Here is a 10061-nt window from a genome sequence, read left to right on the forward strand (position 1 = left end):
TAGCGCAGGGGATCACCTTCACTACAGTAGCAATCTCAATAGGGCTTATTTTCGGGGGAGGGCTTATTTTAGAGGAATCTTACACAGTAAGGGGAGGGCTTATTTTCAGGATAGGTCTTATTATTGGGGAAACACGGTAGGAGAGGAAGACAGACAGGACAGACGTGAGGTGGATATGCAGGCTGAGCAGGCAGACTGATGGTGAAACCAAGCCCTGGATCTAACAGCAATAGCCTTTTTGTGCTTCCATTCTGCTTTCATTTAGAAGGTTTTTTTGGTGGTGATGATTGGGTGGGTGGGAAGCTCCTAAACAGAGGGGCAGGTGTGAAGAGAACACAGTACTGTACAGTAAAGCTAACACAGATTTTTTCTTTTGGAATGTGGATTTCTTTCAGAATCCTTTACATAAACAAATTCGTGTAATGTGAATTTACATAAAGTGAAAACTCTGTTTACTTATCCAAGGTCACATAGATATTAAAGATCTGAGGCAGGATTTAAACTCAGGTCCTCCTGACTCTAGGTCCAACATCTATCCACTGTGCACATGGCTGCTTGGGCTTCTGCTGCAATGTCACACACCCATACAGTTTTACAAAGGCTGTAATGGCTACACAATGGATAGTTCCTTTATAAAAGGATTTATGAAGAGAGAAAGACAAGAATTTCACAGAATGAGGGTTTACTGAATATATTTAAGCAATACTAGATGATCACTTGATAAATATGTGGCAGATGGGATTCTTGTTTAAGTAATGGTTGGTTAAGACTAAACTCTATGGTAGTTCACTAATAACTGACAAGCATACATATACTGACTCTTCCGGTTGGTCAGGTGTTTTGTTTTGGTACCTACCTGGGGCTGACCTTGCAGCACAATATTATTACATCAGGAGAATTCTTCTGTGGATAAGAAGACAAAAAAACCCTCATCATTTACTATATCACTTGTCTCACACATTAGGATCTGTAAATATATGAAAACATCTGATAATGGATATCCATGAACAGTCCTTGACTTCAAACCTTTACTTTATATACCTATATGGTCTGAATCTTACTTAAGTTTAAGGTATGTGTGGCAATGCCTGTTCCTTGAAATCCAGATCTAGATTACTTTAGAGTAAAAACTTTTTTTATTAGATGAGTCATAACAATAAGACTTTAAGAATCACATAATTTCTAGTGTAAAATCTTTTCATAGTTGTCTATTGATTCTGAATGTAATGTATTATCACTGCATCATAAGACCCTTTACAGTGCTTTGAAGAATCCTCAAATAAAGTGTCTCTAATGAGTAAGTTAAAATTATAAAAGATTCTATGATACATATATACCAATAGAGATAGCTCTGTTCCACTACTGAGCTGTAAAATTGAGAGTTCGCCCAATATTTTCATTAGCATCTTAGAAATCTATGTTGTATTAAAAAGGATTAATGTACTGATAGCAAGGATTTTCAAATGTTCTCATCAACAGATAAAATTATATACCAAGTGTGGGAGTTCCAGCAAGTCTCAGTAGAACCCATAATAATGTAAGAAATTTAACTACCACACTGAAAAAACAAATCTGACAAAAAATATGATCCACTAAGTCAGTCAGTCCATCAGTAGTCAGGCATATATTTGAATAGTAGATTCAGACAGATAGCTGGGAAGTTGTACAGTGCTTTCAGTGATCTCAAGTTATTGTATGTTTCATAAGCTCATCTCTTTGTAAAATCGTGCTATTGACACTCTATGGCTGAAAATAATAATACACCATGATTCTGGAAGAATGAAAATTACAAGTAACCCAAATGGCAATGAAAAAACGCAGTTGAACAAAGTAAACTGTAGTGCATTACCAAGGATGAGTTGAAAATGTAGAAAGGAAGTGGTATCTAAAACTACAATAGTGTTTTACGGTGAATATGCAATTATTATACAAGGCAGTGAGGCCTGTAGTGCATTTGTCTGTCAGAAAGACCCAGGTCTAAGTTCTGCCTTTGACAATAGCTATGTGACCACAGATAGGCAAGTTACATGAACTCTCAGTGCCTCAGGTAAGCTATAGATAGGTTGCAGATCTGAAACAGTAGAGGTATATATGAAGAAAAGCCTACACAAATAAAAATCACAGTTTCAGATTCATTCCCTAAGATGCAATTACTACTTCCTTGCAATAGGCTCCATTTTAAATAGAATTTCTTCACTGAGGCAATGAAAGCTAATGGGCTAATGGTTCCTTAAATGAATGTGTTAAACGATGTCAGATCTTTTTTATTTTGATGAATTTTTTTCATTAAGTTGAACTTAAAGCATTATATACAAATTATAGAATTCCTTTAAGTAAATTCCTTTTTGCAAAGCTTTGTTAAATTATACTTATCTTGTGTAAAACTTAGTAATTACAAATACAAACTACAATCAAGGTAATTAAGTTTACTGGGGTCTAGAAATATCTTCTTTTTAAATTAATGTATAAAGCACAGTGTGGGCTGTCACACTACAGTAATATGCTATAGATAAACACCTTATGTGACAGTATTTCTATTTTTTATGAGTAATTATATTTCTCCATTTTATTCTGTGCTCTGTAGTGCTCAAATCCTTTAAAACTTTTGCTTATTTTTATTTAATGCGGACTGGCTCAATCAGACCAGCAATTTGCCAAATTTTATAATTTCTAGGGTAATTCAAAATTTAGGAAGACAATGAGACAGAACATTTGAAATCATGACTGTTCTGGTATGTTTAAAATGTACAACTGTTGCGAAGTTAATTTCTTAATTTTTTAATTGCCTAAGAATTGGACCAAACAAAATGGTTTTGACATACAACTACCTTAACTACACAAATTCAAAATCATGATGAAATGAAATGTATGGATCATAACAGAGGAAATCTGCTTAGCTGATCTACAAAGAGATTTAATAAGCAACATAATTTTACTTCTCCATTAATGCCGTTTATAAAAATCATCCTTTCAGTGACTAACACATTTATACCTTATGGCCTGGAGATCCCACTTCTTGGCATAAATACTAAGGAGGTAAAAAATAGAAATGTTTAGCGTGCAAAAAAATGCAGTACAAAAATGCAATGAACTATGACTGTAATAACAACTGGGGAATATGAAGAATACAAGGAAACATAGGGAGAACAGTGACAACAACCAGAAGTTGAAACTGAACTCCATGATAACAATGACTAAGTCTGGCTCCAAAGAAAAGAGATGAAACGCTGAATATGCTATGAGACATGACTGATATGACAGTTGGTTTTAATGAATTGCCCTTCTTCTCTTAATTCTTTGTCTTAAGGGACAGTTCTTTGGTTGAGGAAGGAATGAAGTGGGAATTGAAGATAAAAAGCCAAAAGATCAACAAAAATGAAAAAGATACTTTCTAGTTTGATTTCAATTTGGTCATATTACATCACTGAAATTCCTAACTTTTTAAGCCAGCTAGAGGATGGTAAATCCTGTCTTGAAGTTACATGCATCTTATGGTATTACATATTTCTTGTAGTATTTTCTTTATATTCCTTCTATTTATACTTATTTATGTACTATAAATATATTTATGTTATATTTGTAATACTATTTCAATTTTTCCTTTTATAAGGCATAATAAAATTATGATTATCAAATTTGACCCTACAAAAATCAAAATTATATTAACCATATCAGGAAAAAGAAATACACTAAGACAATACTAGGAATGAGGTTTTTTTTTTTTGCTGCTTTTTGGAGGGCAATTGGGATTAAGTGACTCGCCCAAGGTCACACAGCTAGTTTTTGTGTTTGAGTCCTGCAAGTGTCTGAGGCCGCATTTGAACTCAGGTCCTCCTGACTTCAGGGCTGGTGCTCTATTCACTGTAACACCTATCCACCCCAGGAATGAGTTTTTAAAAAATATGGTTCAACTACTATTTAGTAAACATATATATGCATAGTAGACACTGCCCTAAAGTCTATGGGGAATTCAAATATGAGACAAAGTGCTTGTCCAAATTAGCTATAATCTGAAAGGGAAGATAAGACAATTAGATAATTTTATTTGGAAGAATCCTGGGAACATACATGTCCTCTAAGTAACAGGTATGATGCAGAGGTAGAAATACCACAAAATCCTAAGGTTTCCAGCCAAACAAGACTACTAGCCATTTTCCTTATGTATCCTGGTCTTACATTTCAGTCATTTATACTCAATCCCTACCTATTTTAATTCTTTCCAACTTTTAAAGCTGTACTAGATGGCCTATAAAGTTCCTTTTATTCCAAATCTAAGATCCTATGTATGTCAGTTTTAGATCAGTCATTCTTCAATTCTCAGTGCTCCAAACAAAGGCATTTTATTACTGTTAAATGGAAATGAGCTAAAAAGTAATGGTTATTATAAATATCTCAATATGGCAAACTTATTCTAGTACATTGCTATGTGGTTTTTCTTTCAAGACAGGTATTGTTTGCAGTATTATACATGATCACCAAACTGCTGCTAGAATGCTCACACCTGTTACTGCAAAATTTAAATCCCACTTTTCCTGGGAATTTACTCTAGGTCACAATCAGGCTGACTGGTACAGGGCTGCACCCAGGTTTCTGGGATTCAACCACACAGTAGCCTTTTTCCAGACCATGTGCTAACACTAGGCCCAAGATTTCCGCATCAGTCCCAGAAACAAGTGGACTGGTTCCAAACCTGAAGCAACTGCTGAGGTTACCTATAAGAAACTGGAAAAAGGAAATCGTATTCTCACTCAAAGACCAGGAGCCGGGTAATTCTGGTTTGTTGTGAGGGAAGACCTGGGGGAGAGAGAAGCAGTGGTGACTTGGAAACAAACTCCTCTGCCTATCCCCTACCCCATTCCTCAAGTTCTGAGATTAAATACAGAAGCAGTCTGATTTCAATGACACCCTTACCCCCTCCACTTAATATCCTATCCTTGATTCCCTTTCAACATCTAATTGTAGTGCAGTAGATAAAAATATTACTTACACAGACTCAAAAAGATTTAGGTAGAAGGCCCTTGGAGACCATCAATAGTCCAGCTTCCTTCCTTTTACAAATGAGTAAACTGAGACACAATTTTTAGATGACTTATTTAAATAAAACTTGGTATAAGTAGCAGTGTGGTGATAGGAAATCCACATGCTGACTCTAAATTAAGAACTCTTTACACTATATAATCTTTCATTCCTTTTGAGTCAATTTCTACACTGGTAGATTGGGATAACAACAGCTCATGTTAATTTACCATTTACTTTCTTCACAGGGGCCTTGTAAATAAGGTAACACTCATGTGATTATTATTTGTTTAGTCACTTTTCAGTCATATTTGACAATGTGACTCCATTTGGAATGATCTTGGCAAAGACAATGGTACCTGCTTTGCCATTCCCTTCTCTAGCTCATTTTACAGATGAGGAAACTAAGGCAAACAGGATTAAGTGACTTGCCCAGGGTCACACAGCTAATAAATGTCTGAGGCCAGATTTGAATTCAGGCATTCCTGACTGGCTATTTATCCGCTGTCATTACTATAAAAATCAAAGACCAGGCAGCTTAAGTGGACTAGTGGAGAGGGGCTGAGGTAGGAAGACCCAAGTTAAAATCTAGTCTCAGACACTTCCCAGTTGTGTGATCCTGGGCAAGTTCACTTCATCTCTGTCTGCCTCAGTCTCCTCACTTGTAAAATGGGGTAAATTGTAAAATTTGTAAAATTGTAAAATAATAGCACCTAACTCCCAGAGTTGTGTGGAGCCAATGAGATAAAAGGCTTTGCAAACTTTAAAGTGTTATACAAGTGCTAGCTAGTATTTTTTGGGCTGGAGACCATGTAGTTCAGGGGCTAATTTTTGTGTGTGTCATGGGTCCCTATGGATTCCTTCCTGGAATGTTCTTAAGTGCACATGATATGTAAGATTAATAGAGAAACAAACTATACTGAAATAAAAATGCAATTTTCCCCCTTCAATTTCCTGCAGGGGGCCCCTTGAAAACTATCCAGGAGCCAAGGATGGATTAGATCAGGGCTTCATTTGACTAATAAAGTAACCAGAGAGCCAAGGTCTCCTTCAAGATTCCACGGAGAGCTTAGCTACACGGTCAAATCCTGCACGGAGTGAGTCTTCTTTATTTTGGACTTAAAACATCCAAAAAGGGAATTCCCAGCAGGAACTCCACAAAGGACTCCGAGAAAGTGCACTTCATACTGGCTGCTTAAAAAAAAAAATGTTTTCGTAAACTTCTGCCACCTCTTAATTTCTTTTTTTTTTTTTTGGAGGGGGGAAGGCAAGGCAATTGTGTGCCTTGGCACTGGCAATATAAGTGACTTGCCCAAGGTCACACAGTAAGTGTGTCAAGTGTGTCAGAGGCCGAATTTGAACTCAGGCCCCCCTGACTCCAGGGCCGGTGTTTTATTCACTGCTACATCCAGCTGTCCCCACCCCTTATTTTAAAACTGTCCTGCTGGTGTATGCTTCTTCCTAGGCCTCAGCAACAGCGAGGCCCTTATCGCCCGTCCATTCCCAGACACTGGCCCAAAGGCTGCTGCTCCCCGCCGCCCGGCCCCAGGGAGCCCACCGAGCGAGGAGCGGGCCTCGCAGTCCCAGGCCCCAGATTGGCGGAGCCTGACGGGCGCATCCCAGCTCTGGGGACCGCGTCTCGCCCGGGAAGCTTTCCAGCCTCGTTCTCGCCAGGGCAAAGGGGAGAGAAGCGCTCGCGAAGAGTCCTCCACGGGTCGCGAATGTGAACTACCTACCGAGGAATGGGTGAGGATTCCTTCAGGGGTAGAGATCAAACCAAGCCCCTAGGGCGGAGGGAAGCCAATTTCTAGTCGACGGGGTTCAGACGAAATGAAATCAGCAACAAGTTCTTCCTCTGTGGCAGAGAACGTGTCTATCAGCCTCAAAGTAGAAACCGGATATCCGGTAGGATCCGGCGAGAGAAAGAGAAACTGCCATAGAGAAGGGAAGGTAGAGCGCCGCCGTCGTCCTTGAGACGAGTCCTCCAGGGAGAAGTCTTAAAGGAACCACCCCTCACCAAGTGGTTAGTACAAGAATGCGAGTGATTTGTAAATTTGTCTTTTCCCCTTCTCTGTTAGACAGAGGAGGAAGTAGGGAAACTGGAGCTGGCGAGTTATTTGGTTATTTTCCCAAAATGCTGGGTGGAACAGCACTTGGGTCTTGATTATCCTGTAGAAGAAATCCCAGGCAGGGATCATATTATTTTAATTGTCACTGCATATTTCCCCTGGACTGGAACCAGTAATTATAATATAATTATGATTTCTAATTAAGTGGATATTAATTGAAATTAAATGGATAAGGCCACTTTACAGGATTACTAATCCAGATTGAGAGGCAGCAAGATGGTGCTGTGGAAAGACCTGAATTCAAATTCTGCCCAAACAGGCTGACCCTGGGCTACCATCTGATTTCAGTTTCCTCCTCCGAAAAAATGGAGGTAATAATAGTGTTGAGGTTTCGGGGTTTCGGGGTGCTCGAGACCCCAACATGGGGTCCTGCTGAACTAATTACACTCAAGCCTTCTTTCAAAGAAAAGCAAAGTTTACTAAAGATTTGCCATATTCGGTAGACTCTTAAGGAGCCAAAGCATTTGTGACCTTTGTATTGACAGGCAGGACAGATTGAACCTGGGCTAGTTTGAATCTGAGCATCTTCATGAAGGAAAGATGGATCTTATATACAGAAAGACTATGGGAGGGATCTAGTGGTGGTCTAGTAGTCTGGGGTGATGGGAAGAGGGGTCGAGGGAGGGTCTTGAGACTGGGGTGACTAGAGGTCAGATTCCCAGGAATTGGATTAAGGATGGAAAATAGCTGAAGGCTACTTGGAGATGACTGACAGTGGAGAACTAGGCTAGACTAGTAACAGAGATTTGGCCTAACGATAATTAAATGCTTTCATGGCCTCAGGCAAAGATCTCATCTAGTGGGAAAATTCAAGGAGAGTTCAAGGAGGTCCCAGAGCCTGTACCCCCAACAATAGCACCTGCCTGCCAGAGTTGTTGTGAGGATCAAATAAGGTAATATTAGCAAAGATGTATGTATGTATGTATGTATAGTATTTATATATGTGTATAGGTAGTATATATCAATTGGTACAAATTGACATAGATATGCTAGCTGGCTATATATATATCTATAGGTATTGATAGATATAGATATACTAGCTACTATCACAATTTTATTATTTCATTTCTCCAAAAGGTGGAAAGCAGAAAGGGGAGTCTTAACTTTAAAAAAAAATTATTTTAAACTTTGTAGCAGCAAGCACCCCAAGCATGTCCTCAGGGTTTGCTACCCATACAGGTTCTTGGATCTGCTTTGTTAAAGGAAAGCAACTCAAAATGGGTTAACAAGCTTACTTTAATCAGTCAGACATATATTGCTTATCTTGTTCAGGGGAAAAAGGTCAGCACCCCGAACTTCAAAGTATACAGGCAGAATTATCAAGACAGAAACAGATCAAGTAGACAGCTTTCCAAACTGTCCAGCCATTACATCCATACCCAGTCAACATCTGGGTTTCCACATCTGGGTTTTTCAAAGCCGGGGGACTCTCAACAACGGCTTCCCATAATTCAGATCAAATCACAGAACACTTTTCAAAGTGAGTCCCCCAAAACAAAGCTACACATCAGGGCTTATATAGCCTTCTCCTGGCTCAGAGAATGTAAAAACCTTGTTTACTCACTGGCCAATCAAGAAGTATCTACTGAAAAACAAGCCTCCCACCCCAGGCTCTGGGTACACTCCAGCCTAGGGGCAGGGAAGATCTTCCAAATTTGCATTCCCATTACAAACTTAAACACTAAAAAAAGAACATTTCCACCAGAACACTGCAAGTGAGACTGAATGTCTGTTTCATGCTGCTTGCTTGAAAAAAAACTATATAATAAATTCCCTCCCACCTCTTACTTTCAAAATGGCCCTGCTTGCCTGTGCTTTCTTCTGAACTTTCTTTTATTCTTTTCTGTGCATTAAAAAAAATGTTACAATTGCTGGCTTATTTTTTTTGGTTGGCATTGCTATTCTTTTAAAAAAATATTTATTTATTTTTAGTTTACAACATTCAGTTCCGCAAGATTTTGAGTTTTAAATTTTCTACCCCTCCTTCCTCTCCCTCCTCCCCAAGACAGCACGAAATCTGATATAGGCTCTACATATACATTCATATTAAACATATTTTCACATTAGTCGTGTTGTGAAGAAGAATTGTAACCAATGGAATGGACCATGAGAAAAAAGAAACAAAACAAAAAAGAGAGCAAATAGTATACTTCGATCTGCATTCAGACTCCATAATTCTTTCTCTTGATGTGGATAACATTTCCCATTATGAGCCTTTTAGAGTTGTCTTAGAACCTTGCATTACCGAGAAAAGCCAAGTCTATCAATGTTAGTCATCAGACAGTGTGTAACTGTGTACAATGTTCTCCTGGTTCTGCTCCCTTCATTCAGCATAAGTTCATAAAAGTTTTTCCAGGTTTTTCTAAAGTCTACCTGCTCATCATTTCTTATAGCACAACCTCAGCCATTCTCCAATTGATAGATATCCCCTCAATTTCCAATTCTTTGGTATCACTATTCTTAACCATTCCTATCCCACACCCTCACACCCAATTAAAAATGGAAAGAAAAGCTACACTCCAGGCTTCCCTCAAAATGTCTGGACTTTCATCATTCCTCTCCACTCCCCAGACCTTCAATTTACACTTTTTTCTTTGCCTGCCTCAGTTTTCCCAGCCATAAAAATGGAGATAAGAATAACATTCACCATTCAGAATCATTGTGAGGACAAATGAGATTATGTTTGTAAAGTGTTTTTCTTTCTTTCTTCCTTTCTTTCTTTCTTCCTTCCTTTCTTTCTTTCTTTCTTTCTTTCTTTCTTTCTTTCTTTCTTTCTTTCTTTCTTTCTTTCTTTCTTTCTTTCTTTCTTTCTTTCTTCCTTCCTTCCTTCCTTCCTTCCTTCCTTCCTTCCTTTCTTTCTTTCTCTCTCTCTCTCTCTCTCTCTCTCTCTCTCTCTCTCTCTCTCTCTCTCTTCCT

General features: G+C 38.5%; 1 protein-coding gene, 1 long non-coding RNA gene and 1 other non-coding gene across 9 annotated transcripts in view; 1 reads left to right on the forward strand and 2 right to left on the reverse strand.

The window, feature by feature from the left end:
* Positions 1 to 6918, reverse strand: part of LOC138152677 (DNA-directed RNA polymerases I and III subunit RPAC2-like) — a 9441-nt gene extending 2523 nt beyond the window's left edge. The window contains exons 1-5 of one of the 7 annotated variants that reach the window (XM_069076752.1): positions 6753 to 6915; positions 4988 to 5048; positions 4713 to 4794; positions 2993 to 3028; positions 857 to 903 (exon numbers count right to left, since the gene is read on the reverse strand). The gene's annotated coding sequence lies outside the window, so the exon portion shown is untranslated. Of the gene's footprint in view, positions 1 to 856; positions 904 to 2992; positions 3029 to 4690; positions 4795 to 4987; positions 5049 to 6752 lie in introns of all 7 variants that reach the window. The other 6 variants (XM_069076755.1, XM_069076751.1, XM_069076754.1 and 3 more) reach the window with 6 other exon arrangements.
* On the reverse strand, positions 4449 to 4628 carry LOC138152811 (small Cajal body-specific RNA 16). The gene has a single exon (XR_011166200.1). It is a non-coding gene; the product is annotated as a small Cajal body-specific RNA 16 (non-coding RNA).
* The window catches only part of LOC138152678 (uncharacterized), a 12463-nt gene continuing 9318 nt past the window's right edge, over positions 6917 to 10061 (forward strand). Inside the window, exons 1-2 of the long non-coding RNA XR_011166168.1 lie at positions 6917 to 7039; positions 7929 to 8038. This is a non-coding gene — a long non-coding RNA (uncharacterized lncRNA). The remainder of the gene's footprint in view (positions 7040 to 7928; positions 8039 to 10061) is intronic.

Source organism: Petaurus breviceps, unplaced genomic scaffold (genome assembly GCF_028583685.1).
Source record: "Petaurus breviceps papuanus isolate PSGF00001 unplaced genomic scaffold, PetGlider_PUasm1.0 90925, whole genome shotgun sequence".
In the NCBI taxonomy this organism is placed as follows: domain Eukaryota; kingdom Metazoa; phylum Chordata; class Mammalia; order Diprotodontia; family Petauridae; genus Petaurus; species Petaurus breviceps.